This window comes from Lithobates pipiens, unplaced genomic scaffold (assembly GCF_037356315.1).
Source record: "Lithobates pipiens isolate NorthernLeopardFrog02 unplaced genomic scaffold, aLitPip1_a1.2 Scaffold_8, whole genome shotgun sequence".
In the NCBI taxonomy this organism is placed as follows: Eukaryota; Metazoa; Chordata; class Amphibia; order Anura; family Ranidae; genus Lithobates; species Lithobates pipiens.
In genome coordinates this window covers 431,760,869-431,785,252 of record NW_027507903.1, presented here as the reverse complement: position 1 = coordinate 431,785,252, position 24,384 = coordinate 431,760,869, and the positions used below count along the sequence as shown (strand labels likewise).

General features: G+C 42.2%; 1 protein-coding gene across 2 annotated transcripts in view; it reads left to right on the top strand.

The window, feature by feature from the left end:
* TBC1D9B (TBC1 domain family member 9B) overlaps window positions 1–24,384 on the top strand; it is a 174,377-nt gene that overhangs the window by 48,174 nt on the left and 101,819 nt on the right. The gene's annotated exons all lie outside the window — the stretch shown is intronic.

Here is a 24,384-nt window from a genome sequence, read left to right as displayed (position 1 = left end):
GTATGTAACCAAAATATAATCTTTGGATGGGTTAACCTCCCTAGCGGTAATCCAGAGTCTGGCTACGGTTGGGATTTTACTAACACAAGCAGTAACCCCCGAGCCAGACTCGGGATCACATCGCTGGATGCAGGGAGGACACGGAGAAGTGACTTACCTTGTCCCCTGGATCCAGCGATGTCCTCTGCGCTGTGTGATCGAGCCGTCCTCCGCTCGATTCACACAGTGCCGAATGCCGCCGAGCTCCGTTCCCTGCGACGTTACGGCGCACGGGAGCGGAGATCGGTGCCAAATTCAAAAAAGTTAAAGTACACAAAACACACACAGTACTGTAATCTTACAGATTACAGTACTGTATAAAAAAATTGCACACACCCTTTGTCTCTAGTGGTCTGTGCAGTGCCCTGCATGCACTTTTATATTATAAATACTGTTTTTTCTGCCTGGAATTTGGAGATTGTCCATAGCAACCAGAAAGTGTCCCTTTTTCAGTGTTTTAGAATTTGATTACATTATTGAATAATTTTTATTATTATTTATTATATTCTAAACTTTATCATACCCGGGATGTCTGTTTAGACTCTGGTTTGAACAGATTTAAGAGAGTTATTCCTAAGAATTACGGGACTACAATATAAAACGCCAAATTTCCATGCAAAATAATTGTACCGCTTTCAGCACCTAAAACCAGAATGAATCATACCGCCAGGGAGGTTAACTATTTAAAAAACAGGCCTTTTCTGACACTTTATTTACAAGTAAAAAATCTAAGTAATTTTCTTGCAAGAAATACGGAACTCCAAACATTATATATTTTTTTCAGCAGAGACCTTAGAGAATAAAATATTAGTCGATGCAATTTATGTCATGTGATGTTTCCGCAATTTTTCAAACACAATTGTTTGAGAAAAGATACACTTTATTGAATTTTAATGCAAAAAAAAAACACAACATATAACCAAATGTTTTGGTAAAATATAAAAGATGATGCTATGCCAAATAAAAAGATACCTAACGCGTCACGCTTTAAAATTGCAGATGCTCGTGGAAACTACAATACTCTGAAATCTCCATAGGTGACACTTTAAAAATGTTTTTAGCTTACCAGTTTAGAGTTTCAAAGGAAGTCTAGAGGTTGAATTATTGCTCTTGCTATAATGTTCGCGGCTATACCTCATGTGCGGTAGGAACACTGTTTGCATATGCTTTTACACTGTTCCTTTTTCATTTTTTTTTAATTTTTTTATTGCTATCACAAGAAATGTAAACATCCCTTTTCATAACTGTAAAGCATGATTTGGTCCTCTTTATTGAAACATCTGGGGTCTAAAAGTCCCTAGATCTCTCCTCTACCCTTGAAAGCATCAAATCAGAAAAACCCATTGAGCAGATGCTTTCCAAAAAACATCTGCTCTAAACCAGAAGTAAAAATCATGATGTCACTTCCGGCCTCCTAGATAATAGAGGTGATCAGCGTTAAACTGGTCTCTCTTCCACCTCTATGGCCAGTTGCACTGACCATTGGATCGTTTCCCAGGCTCGCCAGTGAGAATGGCAAGACTGAGAAACACTAGAGAGTAGCAAAAGGGATGGGGATGACCCTTCCCACTGCTTCTAAAAGCAATCCAGTGGCTAATTAGTGGCTTTTAACGGAAACAGAATCGCCAGCCAAAAAAAACAATACTGGGGTTAACAGCCATAGCCCTGATAAACTGGTTCAAACCGCAACATGAATATATTTTCTTATTGTGGTCTTAACCACTTGCCGACCGCCGCACGACGATATACGTCGACAGAATGGCACGGGCAGCCATATGGGCGTATATATACGTCCCTGCCTTCCCGCGGGTGGGGGGCCCGATCGCCCCCCCCCCCCCCCCCGGTGCCTGCGGCAGTCGGTATTCGTTCGGGAGCGATCCGGGATAAGGGGGCGGCCATTCATTCATGGCCACCCCCTCGCGATCGCTCCCGACGAATGGAAATGCTCCGTGACATCACTTCCTCTCCTGTAATGTAAACACAGGAGAGGAAGTGATGTAATCTCTCCTCCGTGTCGGTATTTTTCGTTCCGGCACCGAGGAGAGAGGATCGGTGAGTTGCACCAACACGACACTACACAGTAGAACATGCCAGGCACACTCACACCCCCCCTTCACCCCCCGATCACCCCCCCAATTACCCCTGCCCCCCCCAGTCACAGTGACACCAATTGCATTTTTTTTTTGCATTGGTGTCATTTGTGACTGTAATAACTGTTAGGGCAGTTAGGGTTAGCCCCCTTTAGTTCTAATGTACCCCCCTAACCCCCCCAATAAAGGTTTAACCCCGTGATCACCCCCCGTCGCCAGTGTCACTAAGGCTGGGTTCACATTGCAGCGGTTTATGAGAAAGGATGTGATTCGCACCGCACTGCAGTGCAAATCACATCCGATCTCTGTGCGATTTGAGTTCAGCCATACAGATAGTATGGCTGAATTCGCGCCGCACCCGCCGCAAATTCGCACGGGACCCTTTATTTGGTCCTCAGCAGAATCGGATCGCATGGGTGTTCACACCATGCGATCCGAGTTTGCAGATCGCACTGCGATATGTGAACTGATCTGGGGGTGTCATTAACATTTCACTGACACTCCCAGCAGTTCGCATAGGGCAGTGTGAACTGCCGCTGGGAGGCATGCGATGCGGGAACCTGCCGCGGATCCGTGGCGTTCCCGCATCGCTCCAGTGTGAACCCAGCCTAATAAGCGATCATTTTTCTGATCGCTGTATTAGTGTCACAGGTGACGCTAGTTAGGCAGGTAGGTATTTAGGTTCTCCGCAGCTTTTTATAGCGCCAGGGACCCCCATATACTACCGAATAAAGCCCCCTGATTGCCCCCTAGTTAACCCTTTCACCAGTGATCACCATATAACTGTTACAGGTGACGCTGGTTGGTTAGTTATTTTTTTATAGTTTCAGGGCACCCGCCATTTATTACCTAGTCTCACTAGTGTACCCCTAAATTTAGGGGTGTCTACTTTCCAAAATGGGGTCATTTGGGGGGGGTTTGTGCCATCTTGGCATTTTATGGCCTTCAAAACTGTAACGCCCTTAGAAAGCCTGAAGGCGGTGCTTGGTTTCGGGGCCCCGTACGCGGCTAGGCTCCCAAAAAGTCCCACATATGTGGTATCCCCGTACTCAGGAGAAGCAGCAGAATTTATTTTGGGGTGTCATTTCACATATGCCCATGGCATGTGTGAGCAATATATCATTTAGTGACAACTTTGTGAAAAAAAAAAATAAAAAAAAATTAAAGTTTGTAATTTTCCCGCAACTTGTGGCAAAATATAAAATATTCCATGTACTCAACATGCCTCTCAGCAAATAGCTTGGGGTGTCTACTTTCTAAAATGGGGTAATTTGTGGGGGTTTTGTGCCATCTTGGCATTTTATGGCCTTCAAAACTGTAATAGGTAGTGAGAAGTGAAATCAAAAATTTACGCCCTTAGCCTGAAGGCGGTGCTTGGTTTTCGGGGCACCGTACGCGGCTAGGCTCCCAAAAAGTCCCACATATGTGGTATCCCCGTACTCAGGAGAAGCAGCAGAATTTATTTTGGGGTGTCATTTCACATATGCCCATAGCATGTGTGAGCAATATATCATTTAGTGACAACTTTGTGTAAAAAATTTTTTTAATAATTTTGTCATTATTCAATCGCTTGAGGCAAAAAAATAAAATATTCAATGGGCTCAACATGCCACTTATCAATTTCCTTAGGGGGTCTACTTTCCAAAATGGGGTCATTTGGCGGGGTTTTGTACTGCCCTGCCATTTTAGCACCTCAAGAAATGAGATAGGCATTCGTAAACTAAAAGCTGCGTAAATTCCAGAAAACGTACCTTAGTTTGTAGATGTGACAACTTTTGCGCAAACCAATAAATATACAGTTATTGACTTTTTTTTACCAAAGACATGTGGCTGAATACATTTTGGCCTAAATGTATGACTAAAATTGAGTTTATTGGATTTTTCTAATAACAAAAAGTAGAAAATATCATTTTTTTTCAAAATTTGCAGTCTTTTTACGTTTATATCGCAAAAAATAAAAATCGCAGAGGCAATCAAATACCATCAAAAGAAAGCTCTATTTGTGGGAAGAAAAGGACGCAAATTTTGTTTGGGTACAACATTGCATGACCGCTCAATTACCAGTTAAAGCAGCGCAGTGCCAAATTGTAAAAAGACCTCTGGTCATTTACCAGCAAAATGGTCCGGTCTGAAAGTGGTTAAAGAAACACTCTAAACATTAAAAAACATAATGGGAGACCTGCCATTTGTAGCCAAAGCACTATATGCATCTAAAATGACAGTGTTAACTCCATTATGACTTTAGAAATCTACATATGAAATCCATATGCTTTTTAAAGCCACCAGTCTTGTGCAGAAACCATTATGTGTTCTGTGTTTGGCCGATCTTTCTTTTTATTTGTTAGGGCTGGTTCACACCACAATATATGCGTTCCAGATTCCTTTCTGCATGCATGTTGTGATGCATTCCAGTGTGTTTTTCTCCCCTTTCTTTTTCTTCAGGACATGTGCATTCTGGTGCATTTGTGATGCATTCTGGTGCATTTTGTAGCCTTTCAGATGAGTTCCATGTAGCAAAAATGGAGCATGTTCTACTTTTGTTGACTGCAGTGTAGGACTGCAACTAACGATTATTTTCATAATCGACTAGTTGGCCGATTATTGTTTCGATTAGTCGATTCATCGGTTAATAACCTTAGAAAAAAGCCTGGTGTATAATTTAGTTAATATGTAAAGTTTAAAAAAAAGGCAATTTATTCTTTAATATCTCTATATGCAATGGTAACTATAAATAACCAACTATATGGTTAGGGAACAAAATATCTAATCCACTCTGAGAATAACAGACAGAAGAGATATACTGTATATTAGAGGGGATATATACTGTATATACTGTTAGAGGAGTTATACTGTATAAACTATTGAAGATATACTCTACTGTATATACAATTAGAGGATATATACTATTAGAGGAGTGATATACTGTATATACCATTATAGGAGAGATATACTGTATATACTGTATATACTATTAGAGGCTATATACTGTATATACTATTAGAGGAGAGATATACTGCATATACTATTAGAGGGGATATATACTGCATATACTATTAGAGGAGAGATATAGTGTATATACTATTAGAGGATATATACTGCATATACTGTTAGAGGAGAGATATACTATTAAATGGTCAATCTGGTAAATATCATCAGACTCATTAACTTTAACCCCATTTTGTTGCTGGCCGATTAATCGATTATGAAAATAGTAATCGATTAATTTCATAATCGATTAGTTGTCGACTAATCGATTAGTTGTTTCAGCCCTACTGCAGTGGAGAGCACTACACTAGTGTGAACTACGGCCATTGGAATACGTAGAAAATACTTTGCCTGCTTTTTCGATGCAGGATAAAAATGCACTTTACTGCACCTGGTGTGAATATTTTAACCGCTTGAGCCCTGGAAGATTTTACTCCCTTTCTGACAGAGCACTTTTTGCGATTCGGCACTGCGACGCTTTAACTGACAATTGCGCAGTTGTGCGTCGTTGCACCCAAACAAAATCGATGTCCTTTTTTTCCCACAATAGAGCTTTCTTTTGGTGGTATTTTATCACTTCTGCTTCTTCGGTTTTAATTTTTTGCACTATAAACAAAAAAAGAGTGTCAATTTTGAAAAAAATGCAATATTTTTTACTTTTTACTATAATAAATATCCAAAAATATATATAAAAAAACGATTTTTTTCCCTCAGTTTAGTCTGATATGTAATCTTCTACATGTTTTTGGTTAAAAAAAAATCGCAATAAGCGTATATTGATTGGTTTGTGCAAAAGTTATAGCGTCTACAAAATAGGGGATAGTTTTATGGCATTTTTATTATTATTTTTTTTTACTAGTAATGGCAGTGATCTGCGATTTGTATCGGGACTGCGACATTATGGCGAACACATCGGACAATTTTGACACATTTTTGGGACCATTGGCATTTATACAGCGATCAGTACTATAAAAATGCATTGATTACTGTAAAAATGTCACTGGCAAGGAAGGGGTTAACACTAGGGGGGGATTAATTGTATTCCCTTGTGAGTTTTGTAACTTTAGGGGAGAGGGGACTGTGTAGGGGAGATGACAGATCGTTGATCATACTCTGTATGAACAGATGATCTGTCTCTTCTCCCCTCAGAGAATCTGAAACCATGTTCCCCGGTTCTCCGTGTGTCAACCGTGATCCCGGGTGCCGGGCACTCACATCGGCTCCGGGGGCAAGCAGCGGGCTTGCTCACCCCTAGTGGCCGCAGGGTGAAGCGAGGTAACATAATGTTGTTTCACCCAGCCGTGCCATTCTGTCACAGTACAACTGCGGCAACTGGCTGACAAGTGGTTAAAATTATAAACGTGTCATACTCCACCTTCTCTGTGCAATGATATTGCACAGAGCGGGCCCAGGACATCCTCTTCTGGTGTCCCCTCTAATGTTTTTGGGTCCTTCTCTTCATGTGCCCCAATAGCAAGCCGCTTGCTATGGGGGTGCATCTGTAGGCTCGCTCCTGAGCTGAGTTGTGTTTGTGTTCATAGTTATCCACAGCATGACTTGGCCCTGCCCCATCCTCACAAGATTTGATTGACGGCTTGCCAATGACTGCTCCTGCTGCCTCTGTGTCCTGTGAGAAGAACACAGACCAGCACTGCTGCAGACAGACACAATCCTGGATTGAGGTAGGACTCGGGTAAGTACATAGGGAGGGGAGGGTGCAGTACAACTACTGAGACATTTTCAACTTGAATGCATTCCCTGCAATAAGGTAAAAACTGTATTGCCTTTAGAACCACTTTAAGTGTACAGTAGTTCTGTATATCCCTCCAACCTATTTAGTTTTACTCACATGACTGATTGTCTTGATGTTTTATAACATTGTAGATCCTGGAGCTGAATCCTAGACTGAATACTTATACTCCTTTTTATTGTTAGTTGGATATAAAAAGAGTGTTCCAGTTACAAGTCCACCCACTGCATTTTGTGTGGATCCTGGCAAGGTAATTCCCATGAATTCTATCTGTTGAGGATCCCATGGCAAGAGATCCACATTAGATCAGTTTTCCAAAATTGTCAGTGGACGTAACTTGGATAATAAGCAAATAGGACAATCTAGCAGTGAACTAGTTAAAATAAGGATAAAAGGGGTAGACAGGTTTTTAAAAGAAAAGTTGCCTTTGACTGTGCTTGTGATTTAAATCATTGATGAAGGATCAAAACTAAAAAAAAAAAATCCTTTGAAGAGGGTTTTTTAAAACTTTTTAGCTTCTTCCTAAAATTATGGAATATGTGTTCCATAGGGTTCCAAGTGAAGTTTGATGAAGATCACACAAACCAGTCCATTCTTTGACCACAAAATCTGAAAATCTAATAGTGGAACATTCATAAAATTAAAGGTTACCTTTTTTATCACCACAGCTTTCTGGATATGCTAAAACATTCACAAACCGAGATATCTTAATGAATGTAGAAATGTGTAACTGTAGTGATCTTTTATAAGGATCTATGTTGTAATTTTATAAGCAGATGACCGTATTCTGTCATAAAAAGGGCTTTGCTGTATCATATGAGATTAAAAAAAGGTCAAATATCACAAAGCCGAATTGCAGTTGGAAGTAATTCTATTTCTCCAATTATTATTTTTTTTTCTTTAATGTGTGCCCATTTGATTTTGTTTCACAGAAGCAAAGAAAACAGATGGAGGGGGTAGGTAGGCAATAGGTAAAGAATGTCATTCACATAGTACAAAATAGTACTTGCAGAACTCTGGACACATTGTTTTGGTTCCCATGCAGTGGGGCTGTGCCTACACTGCATAGGTTAACTGCTCATTTTTGTTCCTAGAGAGATCCTCCTAGTGCAAGACCGGACCCTTCACCTCTGGCCTCCCCCCATGGTCCAGTGGTCTTGTACGTTGGACTTGTTCTTGAGGTCATCATGCCCATAGACCGGATCTGGATGTGAAGATGTCAGGAACAGTCCACCGGTGGATGTGGTAGAGAGAGTCGTTTTCCGGAGGATCAGGCAAGTGTAATCCTGCACTTAACCTACTCCGGAAGTATGACTGTCGAAATGGAGAAATCAAACGCATAAATAAATGAAAATATATAGATAAAGAAAAGCTGCAATTTGAAAGGTCTGAACCCCTACCACAAGCATAGATAATTGAAAGAAACAGATGCGCTAATCTATAAGACTATTCACAGTGAAAAAATACACATGACAAAATGTAAGGGCATAAAGTCCACTCCTACATAAACAAGTGTATAAAAATAAATAAAAAAATTGGATGAAATGACTTTTAAAGTGAAACATATACAATTCAGTTCATAAAAGGTGCAAAAAAATGTGCACAAAAAGATTTGCATGAAAAATGTCCAAATGACAAACCCTTATACAAAAGGGAACTGAGTGAACCAAATATATGAAAAATTCTGCGCTCTTCAAGGGAATTGGGTGAACCAAATATAAGGGAACTTCAGTGCTCTTCAAAACACAAATACTTTAACCACTTCGCACCCAGGCCAATTCTGACATTTCTCTCCTACATGTAAAATTCCTAATTTTTTTGCTAGAAAATTACATAGAACCCCCAAACATTATATATGTTTTTTTAGCAAAGACCCTAGAGAATACAATGGCGGTCGTTGCGACTTTTTATCTCGCACGGTATTTGCGCAGCAATTTTTCGAACACATTTTTTTCAGGAAAAAAAAAGTTTCATGCTTAAAAAAAAAAAAACTGTAAAGTTAGCCCAATTTTTTTGCATAATGTCAAAGAGGAGGATACGCCAAGTAAATAGATACCCAACATGTCACGCTTCAAAATTGCACGTGCTTGTGGAATGGCGCCAAACTTTGGTATTTAAAAGTCTCCATAGGTGACGCTTTACATTTTTTTACTGGTTACATGTTTTGGGTTACAGAGGAGGTCTAGAGCTAAAATTATTGCTCTTGCTCTAACGTTCACGGCGATACCTCACGTGTGGTTTGAACACCGTTTTCATATGTGGGCGGGACTTACGTATGCGTTCGCTTCTGTGTGCGAGCTCATGGGGACAGGGGCACTTTACATTTTTATTTTTTTTTATTGTTAATTTTTATTTTTTTAGTTTGACACTTAAAAAAAAATAATAATTTATGACTTTTATTCCTATTATAAGGAATGTAAACATCCCTTGTAATAGGAATATGGCACGATCGGACATATTTACAGTGAGATATGGGGTCAATAAGACCCCATATCTCACCTCTAGGCTGGGAAGAATAAAACCCCAAAAAAAAAAGATCATGGCTTCCCTGCCAAATCGGCGCCGTTAATTTGAATACCGAGGCAGGCGTGACGTCATAACATCGCGCCCGGCCTCCGAACGATCATAGAGACTCCGCCGGAAATCTCTATGGTAACTGGCGGGGGCCAGTCTGATCCTGTCACCGACTCACCGATGGAAGCGGTGAGTCGGTACAAGCACCGGAGGGCGGCGGGAGGGGGGGCGTCCCCTCCCGCCGCCCGTAAGAACGATCAAATGGCGGAACAGCCGCTATGATCATTCTTATGGTGCAGGGAATCGCCGGCTGAAAACGCTGATATCTGAATGATGTCTGTGGCCTCAGGCATCTTTCAGATATAGCCACCGAAAGCCCATGACATCAATAGACGTAGTATGGACGCCAAGTGGTTAATATCCCATCACCACATAGATTCACTTCTTACCAGATGGCAGTAGTTTCAAGCATTGGATAATAATCCCACCATGCTCCAACAGACTGGGTTGTAAAAACAAACCAAATTCCAGATAACAGTCGTATCAGACACTGGACAATGATTCCATCAAGCTCCAACACCTTAAAGTGGAGGGCCACCCTGAAAAAAAATATATATATAAAAAAATTAAAAAAAAAACTAAAAAAAAAAAAATGAAAAAACATTTTTTTTTTTACTTACCAGAAATGCCTGTTGCTAGGCACATAATCCTAATCTTCCGCTTCCTCCTCCGCAGAGATCTTCTTTCTTCTCTCCTCGTCGCGTTGTCTTCTGGGTAATGGGTCGTGCTGTGTTCTGGGAACTGTGTGTCCCAGAACACAGCGCGTCCCATTCACAAAGCGCTGCGCGACTCGCGCATGCGCAGTAGGAAACGGGCAGTGAAGCCGCAAGGCTCCACTGCCTGTTTCCCTTAGAAGGAATGGCAGCGCCGGGACCCGAGGGACGGGTCGGCCTCGGGCGGCTGACATCGCGGGCGCCCTGTACAGGTAAGTCGGCTTATTAAGTCAGCAGCTGCAGACTTTTAATTTTTTTTTTTTTTTTTTTTTTTTAAACAGCCCTCCTCTTTAAGCTGTAAACGTGGACCCGTTTTTTCAATAGATGCAGCAATCACGGTATCTTTGGAAAAGCTGATAGATAATCTGGCAGCTCAAGGATAAATTCCAGAGCATAAAGGAAGAAGAGGATAGCCTCGTAGTGCAATATGTTTCAACAAAAGGGTTTATTAAAACAGCACACTAAAAACTTACATCAAGGCAACCAAACATCAGTAAAAAATAAATGCACATAAAAAAACAACAGTGGTTTGCACCAACCAGCTCAAACTGTTAAGACTTCTCAAAATGGGCTCTACCCGACTAGTTTCTTCATAATAATAGGCTTCTGCCGGGAAAGGAGACTCACCCAAGACGTCTGCTAATAGCATATAAATACAAGTGGATGTAGGTGACACTGGAAGTTGCATTGATCTATACATCCTTTTGGTGTCACCTAGATGGACACTAAAGAAATAGTTGCACTCCCAAGATCCATAAAAATTCTTATTTAATAAACGAACATCCCAAGTGTTACAGCCAGTTCAAATGGTAGAAGCGTTTCACACACTTAACAAGTGTGCTTATTCATTACAAAGATAAGTCAGCATTATTCTCCTTATATAAACCTATACAATATAGCAACAGGTGATATAGATCATTAAATTGCAGACTTCTTTCTAGCCACATGTGATTTACATAAACATTAATGAGAAAGAAAAAACATAGACATATAAACTTGCACATATTTGGATATCCATTCATAAACAAATGGTATCCATTCATAAACAATTGGTAGTAGTGAGGATATACCAATATAGATATTGCATGTGCTATGAAAAAAAAACAGGAAAAATGTGTACATATAAAGTATTTGTACAAAATAAAAAAATTAAAAATATTTTTGTTTGTTGTGTGCAACCCCACTTTAAAGTCTAAATCTTTTTCTGACACTTCTTTCTTAAGTTAAAATCAGTATTTTTTTTACTAGAAAATTACTTGGAACCCCCAAACATTATATATATTTTAGCAGAGACCCTAGGGAATAAAATGGTAATTGCTGTAATATTTTATGTCACACTGTATTTGCCTAGCGGTCTTTCAAATGCAATTTTTTGGGGAAAAAATTCACTTCAATGAAAAAAAAAAAAACGAAACAATAAGGTTAGTCCAATTGTTTTTTCTTTTAATGTGAAAGATGATGTTACGCCGCAAGAATCTTGACAGAATCGTGATCCATCTTCTAAGCAAAAAAATTGTGATTCTCATTTTAGCCAGAATCGTGCAGCTCTAATGAGATGTAAAGGAAGCAGTCCTCAGCGTTTTTGAATCCTTACATGTGTTACACCTTCTGCATGGATAAAAGGCCTTTTAGATTCTCAAACATTCTGATTTTGGGGAACACCTCCGTGGAACTAGGAGCTACCAAATCATTCTAGTTTTTCGGTTCTTCAAAAAATGACATTCGTTCGATCAGGGAGAGGTGGACCCAACACATTATCTCCCTTCAGGACTTTCCAGTGTTTTGTCAAAATTTTATTACCCCATTTATTTTACACTGGGTAGAGAAAGTGGTCAAAAATAACCATTCAAATTTATTAGAAACATAAAAATTTTTGTTTCTAGGGACTACGAGTGTGTTCCTATCCTGAGTCAATATTCTCTGGATTTCTGATTCTAGAACACAATTATCATAACCCTTCTCCATGAAGCGCTCTCATGAAGGAGTGAATTCCTGCAGACTAAAATCGTCTAAGTTAGAACAATTTCATCGAATTCGTTGAAATTGACTTTAAAGAACTGATTGTAACTAGTTGGGATGATAACTCCCAACTGGTATAAAACCATTTCTATCAGTGGTTTTAAAGAATTTTTTTGTCTGAAGTTTGTGTTGCTTTAATATGGTAACATACAAAAAGTTGATAGAAGTATCACTCCATTCATGAGTGAACCCAATACCCCAATTGTTAGTATTCAGTAAATTCATGAAAATATGAAGGGAGCTCACATTTTAATATTTGATAGATATTATGTCTACTTGTCATACTGGGTTATGTTATATTATGTTCAGTTCTACCTACCAATACATTGGGTTTATGATGACTCTTTAATATGTATATGTATCTGTAAATGGTGATCAACATGGAGAGAATCAGTGTATCTCTACATCCTGAACATATTTAAAATGAAATTATTTTTTTTCTTTGGAAAGAGGTTTTTTTAATTTAATTTGTTTTTTGGTAATCTGTTTTAATTACATTTTATTTACCTTTGGCCCTGGTTCGCACTGAAGCATTTTGACATGCGATTTGACATGTCAAGTTGCATGTAAAATCGCCAGCAATTATCGTCAATGGCACCATCCTAATCGGTGTGGCACCGCTGCACTGATTTCAAGGGCTAATTTCTGTACTGCTTTTTGCGATTTCAGGCTGCGATTTACATTGACATCTGTGCAGAAACCTGCACGGATGTCTCTGGGATTGTGGCCGAAATTGGGACTGAAATGCGGGGGTGAAGTCGTGCGAGTTCAGCTGAGCTCGGTGTGAACCTGGGCTAATGCACACCTAATACCAAGTATTGATTACACTTTGGCTTTGCTTATTTTTTTTCTTATCTAGAATTTCTTACATGTCCCATCTAGATGACACCAAACCGTTTTAGCTGGCTGGTGCAAATCACTGCTCTGTTTTTTATGTGCATTTATTTTTGCTGATGTTTGGTTGCCTTAATGTAAGTTTTTAGTGTACCGTTTTAATAAACCCTTTTGTTGAAATATATTGCACTACATGACCATCCTCTTCTTAATTTATGCTCTGGGATTTATCCTTGAGCTGCCAGATTGTATATCAGCTTTTCCAAAGATACTGTGATTCCTGCATCTATTGAAAATCAGGGTGCACTTTTACAGCTTAAAGTGGGGTACCCCCTAAAAAAAAAAAAATTAAAAGTCAGCAGCTACAAATACTGCAGCTGCTGGCTTTTAATAATCGGACACTTACCTGTCCCGGGTTCCAGCGATGCGGGGGAACGAAGCCCCCCCCTCGCTCCCCGCTCCGCTCGCGGCGCCGTCATGCATACTGTGGGCACCCGGCTGTGGCTTCACAGCCGGGCACCCACTGCGCATGCGCGAGCGGCGCAGGGCGCCGTGATACGCCGTACAGTCACCTGGGACACGTGACAGGTCCCAGGTGAATGTGCGGCGCGAGGGGAAGTGATGTCACCAGCCCGGGCAATGAAGAAGGCAGACTACGAGGGACCCCCTAGCAACCGGTATTTAGAGGTGAGTAAAAAATTTTTTTTTTGCCAATTATTTTTTTTTGATTTTTTTTAAGAATTTTAAGTAGTTTTATTTTTTGGGGGGCAACTCCACTTTAAGGCATTGGAGCTTGATGCAGTGGCGTACCAAGGGGGGGGGGGCGGGGGCTGGTCCGACCCGGGTGACACACAATGGGGGGGTGTCAGGCACTGCCTAGGGACCCCAGGTACATCTGGGGCTCCTGCACTTTCCCTGTCATTGCAGCTTTGTAAACAGTTGATCTGATCAGCAGTGAGCCCAACGGTGTGGGGGAAGCTGTCTGTAACTCCCCCCTGTCATTAGGCTGTCCCTCGGGGATGATAATTATCTGCCCTTGTGGGCAGGGTCAGGGTGTGGCTGCCTCCTTCACTTCTCCTACAGACTCCTCCCCTTAGGCTGACCCCCTCCCACAGCTAAAAAAAGAAAGAGGAGGAGAGACTACATCAGCCTAGGAATCTTCAGACGTGCTTTAAGTGACTGAACAATGCACATTGTCACTACATGCAGACCTAACCTGTCGCTATATACCACCATGACCTGGCACTATATACCACCCAGACCTGGCACTATATACCCACCTGACACTATATACCACCCTGACCTGGCACTATATACAGACCTAACTTGGCTCTATATACCACCCTGACCTGGCACTATATACCACCCTGACCTGGCACTATATACCACCCGGACCTGGAACTATATACTACCCCCACCTATAAATATATACCCCATCGACCTGGCACTGTGTACCCCCCCCCCCCCCTCGGTTCATGTGTTTATCTGATTTTATCAAATCGATATTTAAGGTCACAGGGATATTGCCTTTGGACACAGTAGGCTGCAGTACGAGTCCTCTGGCCTCCTGTTTTTTTGTTGTCTCCCTCACTTCAGTTGCCATTGCTATGGGACATCCCACATAGTAAGTACTATGGCTCTGTGTCCCCTAATGTAAGAAAAGAAAACAGGATTTTTAAAACTGCTTCCCTGTAAAAATCCTTTTCTTTGATGTACATCAGGGGACACAGAGGTTCATCCCTTCTTGGTATACACTTTAATTGCTTGGCTACAAAACTGAGGACTCCTCTCTTGCCTTAGGGCGTGCCAGTGTTCATCACCCATCGGTGACCCTATCACCCACATAGTATTAATTATGGCTCTCTGTCCCCTAATGTACATCAAAGAAAAGGATTTTACAGGTAAGCTGTTATAAAAATCCTGTTTTTGTGACCAATCACAGAGATCAACACAATAAATGGCTATAAATGCATGCCATTCATTGTGTACAATTGCCATATAATCTGCTGTTATTGATTACAGCGACCAGTTTCACTGATCTGTCACACAATTGGTGACAGATTGGGCAACAGGACAGCCCGATCATGGGAGGAAGTCATATGCCATCCATCCAGTTTAGCCACTCTTCCGCTCAGCTGTCAAATTTATTATAAGCCAGGTGGGAAGTGGTTTAATTGCAAAGTGCAGTTGATTGTATATATATATATATATATATATATATATATATATATATATATATATAAAAAAAAAAAAGTTCTTATTATCAGAAGGACAAAATCCATTGCAGAGGTGACGTTAATGTAAAATGGCATGATATGAGGAGGCGAGAGAACAACTTGCATTACATCATTTCCTGTTGCCAAAAACAAAACTTTAATATAAATAGAAGCTATAAGCTATAAAACTACAATAAAAACAATGTTTGAGGTGCAATGGGATACAAATTAAAAATTCCTTCCATTATGTTTTTTTTTCCTTTTGCCTCCCCTGCATCCTCTTGTCCTTCTCTTCTTTCCCCATCTGGATAATTTTGAGGTGCCATGGAATGCAGGGGAAGCAAAAGAAAAAGAGAAACTGGTAATATTATTTGAGATGTGCCCATTTTTCTAATTGATTGCTTAGAGAGATATTTCATTGTATTTATTTTTTAGTTTTAATTTTAATTTAATTTTATTCCTATTTTTATTTTATTTTGTTTTTATTTTCATGCTTATATATTTTTTCTATAATTTTAATAACATTTTTTTATTTTCATTTCTTTATTTTTCTTAATTGTTTATCATGTATTGTAAATCTTTTGCATACAGTGCCTTGCAAAAGTATTCACCACCCCCCCCCCCCCCCCCCCTTGGCTTTTTACCTATTTTGTTACATTACAACCTTTCGTTCGATGTTTTTTTTAATCTGAATTATATGCGATGGATCAGAACACAATAGTCTAAGTTGGTGAAGTAAAATTTGAAAAATATATACATAAAACTATTTTTCAGAAATAAAAAACGAATAATTGGCATGTGCGTATGTATTCGCCCCTTTTGTTATGAAGCCCATAAAAAGCTCTGATGCAACCAGTTACCTTCAGAAGTCACACAATTAGTGAAATGATGTCCACCTATGTGCAATCTAAGTGTTGCATGATCTTTCATTACATATACACACCTTTTTGAAAGGGCCCAGAGGCTTCAACACCTAAGCAAGAGGCACCACTAACCAAACACTGCCATGAAGACCAAGGAACTCTTCAAACAAGAAAGGGACACTCTTTCTGTGACATACAAAGACCTGTTTAAAGTTAGCCCTAAGGCATTACTTAAGTGTAGAGAATGCTGGGAGGTTGAGGTGCCAGAGATACAAGGGGAAGACTAGGACGACATGTCTTTTCATCATTTAGTAGTAGCAAGGGATAGGTTTATTCAGTTCAAATTTTTACACAGAATGTATTATACCCCAGCTAGATTGGCCTCGATATACCCCTCTGTCTCCTCGGACTGCTGGCGATGCTCATTTGCTCTGGCTGACGCACATCATGTGTTTTGGGGCTGCCCCCAAATTCAGATGTTCTGGTCTGGGGTCACTTCCTGTATAGCTGAGGTGTTGTAGGTGCCGGTACAGATGACCATTAATGTGTGTCTCCTGGGCTTGGTTGAAGAGGTGGTCCCCTCAAGGGCTCTCAGAACGTTACTTACAATCCTACTTTTCTACGGGAAAAAGTCTATTTTACTTGGAAAAAACAGGTGCTCCAGAGGTAGCCTTTTGGAAAGGGTTGGTAAATGCAATGATCCCTCTGTACAAGGCTACATACATTGCTAGAGGCTGTGGCAAGAAATTTGTAAAAGTTTGGAGAGCATGGTACGAGTCTGATCAAACAGTGGGTTAGTGCTAGGTTTATCTAAGTCTCTGTGATAGGTCTACTTTCTCCTGAATTGGGTGCAGTCTGGATATATGTTATCCGTCAATGGTTACGACCTGGAAGGCTTTCGCTCCTATGACTTGATTATGTTGTTGAAGGGGGGAAGGGAACTGAGTAATGGGGGTGGAGGGCAAGGGTATATGATTTTGCACTTTGTATTTTCCGGCCATGTTGGCCGTATATCTGACTTGGTGTCGGCCAAGCTGTTTGTTTTTATGTTGTGTGTATAAAACTTAATAAATAGAATTTTACAAAAAAAACAAGAAAGGGACAATGTTGTTGAGAAATATACGTCAGGGTTAGGTTATAAAAAAATATCCAAATCTTTGATGATCCCTAGGAGCACCATCAAATAAATCTAAACCTGCAAAGAGACGGCCACACACCAAAACTCACGGACCAGGCAAGGAGGACATTAATCAGAGAGGCAGCAAAGAGACTTAAGGTAACACTGCAGAGTTCCACAGAAGAGACTTGGGTATCTGTACATAGTATGTCAATAAGCCATACGCTTCATAGAGTTGGGCTTGATGGCAGAGTGGCCAGAAGAAAGCCATTACTTTCAGCAAAAAACAAAATGGCATGTTTGAGTTTGCAAAAAGGCATGTGGGAGACTCCCAAATGCATGGAGGAAGGTGCTCTGGTCTGATGAGACTAAAATTGAAGTGAAAAAGCTATGTCTGGCGCAAACCCAACATATCACATCACCCAAATAACACCATCCCCACAGTGAAACATGATGGTGGCAGCATCATGCTGTGGGGATAGTTGAGGGAAATATGGATGGAGCTAAATACAGGGATATTCTTTAGCAAAACCTGTACCACTCTGTGTGTGATCTGAGGCTAGGATGGAGGTTCACCTTCCAGGACAATGACCCAAACACACTGCTAAAGCAACACAGTGGTTTAAGGGGAAAGATGTAAATGTGTTGGAATGGCCTTGTCAAAACCTGACCTCAATCCAATAGAAAATCCATGGTCAAACTTAAAGATTGCTGTTCACAAGCACAAACCATCCAACTTGAAGGAGCTGGAGCAGTTTTGCAAGGAGGAATGGGCAAAAATCCCAGTGGTAAGCTGTGGCATGCTCATAGAGACTTATCCAATGCGACTTGGAGCTGTGATAGCTGCAAAAGGTGGCTCTACAAAGTATTGACTTTAGGGGGGTGAATCATTTTTTTTTTTCTTTTATTTTGTCCTATTTGTTTGCTTCGCAATAAAAAATAAAAAAAAATCTTCAAAGTTGTGGGCATGTTCTGTAAATTAAATGATGCAAATCCTCAAACAATCCATGTTAATTCTAGGTTGTGAGGCAACAAAACACGAAAAATGCCAAGGAGGGTGGATATATTTTTGCAAGGCACTGTATGCCTATCACATTATGTGTTTTTATTGTAGTTTTATAGCCGAACAGGCAATTTTGTCAGTTTGGGCTTCTGTTTATATTAAAGTTTTATATTTGACAACAGGAAATTATGTAACGGGAGGAAATTAGTGTGTGCGCTTTGTCCTCCCCAGAGGGAGGAGTGATCTACCCTTGGTTATAAGTTGTAATGAAACCAGAAGTAATGTCCTTTGATGGCCTTGAGGAGGGGCGAAACGCGTTGACGTACTTCCAGTTCGTTGTAACCAGTGAAGCAATTTCCGCCTCCGTGGAACACACACCACACAGCGCTGAACTCGGATGTTTTATTACTGATGACTGTCTTTGCCAAATATCCTGTTTGTTGCGCATTTAATGCGCTTGATAACTCATGTTAAACGGTATTTCACTATGAGTTCTCTCTCTGTTTTCCCATCTATGGAGTGTGGTATATCCATTCCATCATAAAATATCTTCTTGGAAGAGTTTGCTGAGGAACCATCCTGCATATCCCCAGATCATTAGATCACTGCTTTTTTGATCCCAGGCTGCGAAGCTGAGGATCTATTATTTCTGGTGAGTGGGGTCACCGAAGGGTGAGTCAACTCACTTGTTTACAGTTTTGGAGTACCAAGCACTTTTCAGATTTTGTGCATTTTTTTTTTTTGTTTATTTTTCAAATACTTTGATTTATAAGGCACCATTCACTAGGACATATATTGTTTGATATAGGCTACTAGCGCTGTTTCATACTTTATATCGCTTTAAGGTTTTTAGCACCTTTGTGCAGCAGCTGCAGTCTCATTCTTATTTTTCATTTGTATTCATTTTGATTTAACACTTCAGCGCAAGTTTTTTATTAGATATATTGTATCGCAAAAAATGGCCTGGTCAGGAAGGGGGCAAATCCTTCCGGGGCTGTAGTGGTGAAATGTGGAAAATTTCAAGGGGTATGAATACTTTTTCAAGACACTGTATAATATCTTAATGTGAAGCTGATAGCTGTGTTTCTGAAAGAGAATTCCTCTTTTGTGGTTTAAACATTTCCTCTGTATTTCCGTTTGAAATGAGGGTGAGAGGGGTGGGTAAGGTAGAAAACCACATTTCTCTCAGTTGTAGTCCCTGGGGAACCGTGGTTTACCAGTGAATGGGACTACTCGTAGATAACCCTTTTGAAATGGTATTTGTCTGTATATTGCTAAATTTGTATACAAACGTATACAAAGTAATAGATTTCTGTCCATTTGGAGCAGACCTTTACTTTTCTTTTCTTTACGTCCCCCTTTCCCCAACCCCCACCTATATTTTTTCACAAATACTTAAAAAAAAAAAAAAAAAAAAGCTGGTGGTGTCCTTGTCAAGTGTGAGTTGGGCATTTGACTGCTTAGGCCTGAACACTGCATCATGGAAGGAAATCACATTCTGCCCCAACCATGCAGCTCTGGATATTTACTGATGGTTGCAGTGGGTGGAGGACGAACTAGAGAGTTAAAGGTAGAAAAGAGTTGATGGGGACTGGATGAGAAGGTGTTATTGAGAGTGATAAAATGAGGTCTGCTTGGCTGTGAGGAGGTAGGAAATGTATTTTCTCTTTCGTTCATTGACTGACACAGCATCTTCATCTTGACCTTAGGGTTATATCGCCCCTTAGGAGAGGACTAAAGTGTTAAAAACAGCAACACTTGCACAGACTCACCCAGGGGGCTGTACTACTGGCTATAACCCCTCACACTGCATCCAGCAGCTCAGTTTTTTTCTGCCTAGTGTAGGAGAAGGACCTGGCTCCCGGTGGGACCATTGTTCCTGGGAATTTTTTTTTTTTTCTGCATTTTTGATTCCTGTGATCTTTAATCAACAGCTGGGCTGGGTGACAGGCTGGATAATATAGATCCTTGTAGTCTCCCCAGCCTGGCCATTGAGCTGGCCCTAGCTACGCGCTGGGTTGGCCACAACATGCCCCATCTGATCCAGGGGTGGCTGGTGAGCTATATTTTCCCGGGGCACACATATGACCTGGCTACTGCTGTCTGTGTCACAGTGTGCTGTGGCCAGGAGCCACCCCGTACTGGTCGGGTGATGGGTCTGTCTGTGGAATGCGTCCAGCAGTCCCTGCAGGAGGGGCAAGTATGGTTCCACCTGTCTGGAGCAGCTGAGCATTCCCTGGGAGGTCGACTAGGGAGTCTCTCACTCCTACCTTTCTTCTCACCCTGTCCCTTCCCTCCTCCCCATTCTATGGGTCACCGTGTGACTGGGCACATGGAGGGTGTGGTGCATGTACCTGGCTGGGTGGGGATCCTCCAGGGGGGGGCTCTGGGTCCTGGCAGGGGGCTGTGCTGGGTGTTGGGGGTCCGCTCATCTTCTTCCCTGTTTCTGGGCCACAGTGGGGTGTTTGTGCTGTTTGACATGTGTGGAGGCTGCCCTCGCTCCACGGCCATTTTCCTGGGGCCGCAGCCATTTTTTTGTAGCCACAGCCAGTATTTGCCTTTCAGCCATTTTCTGGTAGTTCAGTGGCCATTTTCTCGGCGCCCTCAGATATTTTTGCTGAGGCTGCCGGCAGCAATTTTCTATTAGCCTCAGTTAGTTTTGCCTCTGTGCTGGGTGCTTGTTTACTTCTAGAACAATGCGCTTTTCACACAGACACCTCTTGGATGACACAGAGGAGAGCGGACAGCAGCAGCACAGCGCAGTACCTGGGTCAGGGTGGTGAGACCTGCAGGGGGCCCCTCAGTCTGTGGCAGCTAGGAGGGTGGAGATTTTGTGTGACTTGCCTTCGGTTCCTAAGTGGTGACAGGCAAGTGTGGGACAGCATGGCGTCGGAAGCTGGCTCTTTTTCCCCAGACATCCCTGTTATTGCAACTGGTTCCCCTGCCTATGGACGCTCTGTTGGCGGTCCTGGATGCCTTTGTTGCCAGGGTGGAAGCAGCGTGCGGGCGCAAGGGGGGAAACCCCCCCCCCCACGTCTTCTGGGGAAAGCTCTGATTCAGACTCTGGCCCCGCTTTGACAGGCGGACCCTGTTCTGACATATTAGAGGATGCGGACCAGGACCGTTCGGACAGTGAGGATGGCTCCACGTCAGAGTAAGCACAGGAAAAGGCACTTGTAGGAGCACCTATTACAGCGGTGCGGGATACCCTAAAAATGGAGGATACGCCGGGGGCATCTACAGAGGTGTCAGTCCCTTTCGGGTCCCACAAGCCGGCCCACATTTCTAAGGTGTTTCCTTTACCAACTTATTTTGATACGTTTATTTAAAAGGAGTGGGGAAAGCCGCACCGGGCCTTTTCAGTCCTGAAATGCATGGTGGTGCCTTACCCCTTTGAGGAGAGTTTCCTGAAGAAATGGACATCTCCACCGATTGTCCAGGTTAAATAAGGTAACCAGGATTCCGGTGGAAGGGACTTCTTTGGGGCAGTACAGGGAAGGGAAGGCCCTCTTTGGGGCAGTACAGGACCTGCTGCTGTGCGGGGTGATAGTATCTGTACCGATGCCGCAAAAGTTTCAGGGATTCTACTCCAATCTGGGTCTGTCTGGTTCTGGTCCTCAAGGCTCTCAACAGCTTTGTGAAGGTACAAAGGTTCAGGGTAGAATCAGTTCGCTCAGTGGTCCCTGCACTCAATCAGGGTGATTTTCTGGCATCTCTGGACATCAAGGATGCATACTTGCATGTCCCCATATACATCAAGCATCAGAGGTTTCTGCGATTTGCGGTCGGGGGCGAACACTACAAATTTGTAGCTCTCCCTTTTGGCCTGACGTCAGCACTAAGGATCTTCGCCAAGGTGCTAGCCCCAATTTTGGCTTTGCTAAGGCAGTGAGGGATCGCAATCGTGGGTTACCTGGATGACCTCCTTCTGAGAGCAGCTTCTGCCTCTGAATTAAGGGAGGATGTGGCAATCACTATGCAAACTCTTCAGGAGTTTGGGTACTGAACCTACATAAGTCGGTGTTGGTGCCGACTCAACTCCTGGAGGACCTGGGCCTTTTTCTGGACTCCTCCGAGTGGAGAGTCTTTCTCCCTTCGGGCTAGCTGCAGACTCTTCATGCTGCAGTAAAGTTGTTGGTGTCCCGCAGGTGGTCGTCACTGCGTTTTGCATGCGAGCCCTGGGTCTCATGGTAGCCACTGTCAAGGCAGCACCGTATGCACAATTCCACACTTGAATCTTGCAAAAGGAGATCCTGTCCAAATGGGACAAATCTCCGTTGTCCATGGATTGTCAAATTCGGGTGAGCCAGCTAGTCAGGGATTCCCTGCTCTGGTGGCTGAGGTCACCGGCCTTTCGGTCCGGGAAGTTGTTCCTTTTCTTCATTGGACGGCTCATTCGGCCGTGTACATTCCGGGTGTAGAAAACTGGCAAGCGGACTACCTAAGTCGTCAGATGCTGGACCAAGGGGAATGGTCGATACATCCAGATGTATTTCGGCTCCTTTGCCTAAAGTGTGGGGCATGCCAGATGTCAATCTCCTGGCTTCTGGACTCAATCGGAAGGTACAGAGGTTTGTGACCAGGTCAAAAAATTCCTGGGTGGACACGGCAGACGCGTTGGTGGCTCCATGGGGGCATTATTAGCTGATTTATGCTTTTCCCCCCACTCAAACTTCTACCACGTCTGCTTCGCAGAGTGGAGGCTGAGGGGATTCCAGTAATTCTGATTGCCCCAGATTGGCCTCGGCGTCCGTGATACGCCGACATAGTACGAATGGTGGCGGATGTTCCTTGGCGACTGTCGATGCGAGAGGATCTTCTGTTGCAAGGTCCAATACGTCACTGACTTTAACAGCTTGGCTGTTGAAAGCCGGGTGCTAAGGGACTGAGGTCTGTCGGTTTCTGTAATATCCACTATGCTGAATGCACGGAAGTCCTCTTGTCTGAAAATGTATCATCGTACTTGGAAGGCCTACATTTCCATGTGTAAGGAGATGGGGTGGCATCCGCGCACATACTCGATTTCCAGCATCCTGCTGTTTTTGCAGTGAGGAGCGGATCAGAAACTTGCCTTAAGCACCATCAAGGGGCAGATATCAGTTTTGGCTGTCTTTTTTTCAGTGAACCTTGGCAACTCATTCATTGGTGAGTATGTTTGTTCAGTTGTTCAGGGGGTTCGACATGTTGCCCCTCTGGTTTTTTCATTCGATCACGGCTATAACTGACCGCAGCGATTATTGAGAAATCCTGCTGTCGGAATAACGCAGTAGGAGGGTTTCCCCCATCAACGCTCACTATGAGCGATTTTTCTTTCCTTCCACCTGTGCTTAAAGGAAAGAAAATAGAAAGAATATGGCCAGTCTTAGTTGTCAGGTATGTAAAGTGCCTTGGAAAAGTATTCATACCCCTTGAAATTTTCCACATTTTGTCATGTTACAACCAAAAACATAAATGTACTTTACTGGGATTTTATGTGATCGACCAACATAGTAGCACATAATTGTGAAGTAGAAGGAAAAAGATAAATGTTTTTCAAATGTTTTTTTACAAATATCTGAAAAGTGTGGCATGTTTTTTGTATTCAAGAGGAAGTAAATCCTTCTGCAAAAATAAAAATTAAAACACACCCTGCAAGATAAAGGCAAAATTAGCTAGTATGCATAGCATACTAGCTCATTATGAATTACATACCCGAGAACGAATCTCCCGCAGCCAACCTCTTCTCCCTCTCAGGCCACCGACATGTCGCCTGGGGCTTGCTTCTGGGTATCTTGGCTCCGGCGCTGGGATTGGCCGGAGCCGCGATGACATCACTCACGCATGAGAGTGGGAGCCGCTGCGAACGCATTGCTTCAGTTAGCTTAAGTGCGCATGTGCCGCGTGACATCGGCACATGCAAATACAGGGATATCTCCTAAATCGTGCAGGTTTAGGAGATATCCAGTGCAGCTACAGGCAAGCCTAATTATAGGCTTGCCTGTAGTTTAAAGTGGTTGTAAAGGGTTTTCAACCACTTTCAGCCCCTTTACTCTGATATCCCTAACAAAAATTGAGTCGAACCAATTGCCTTCAGAACTCACCTAATTAATAAATAGAGTCCACCTGTGTGTAATTTAATCTCAGTATAAATACAACTGTTCTATGAAGCCCCCAGAGGTCTTTTAGAGAACCTTAGTGAACA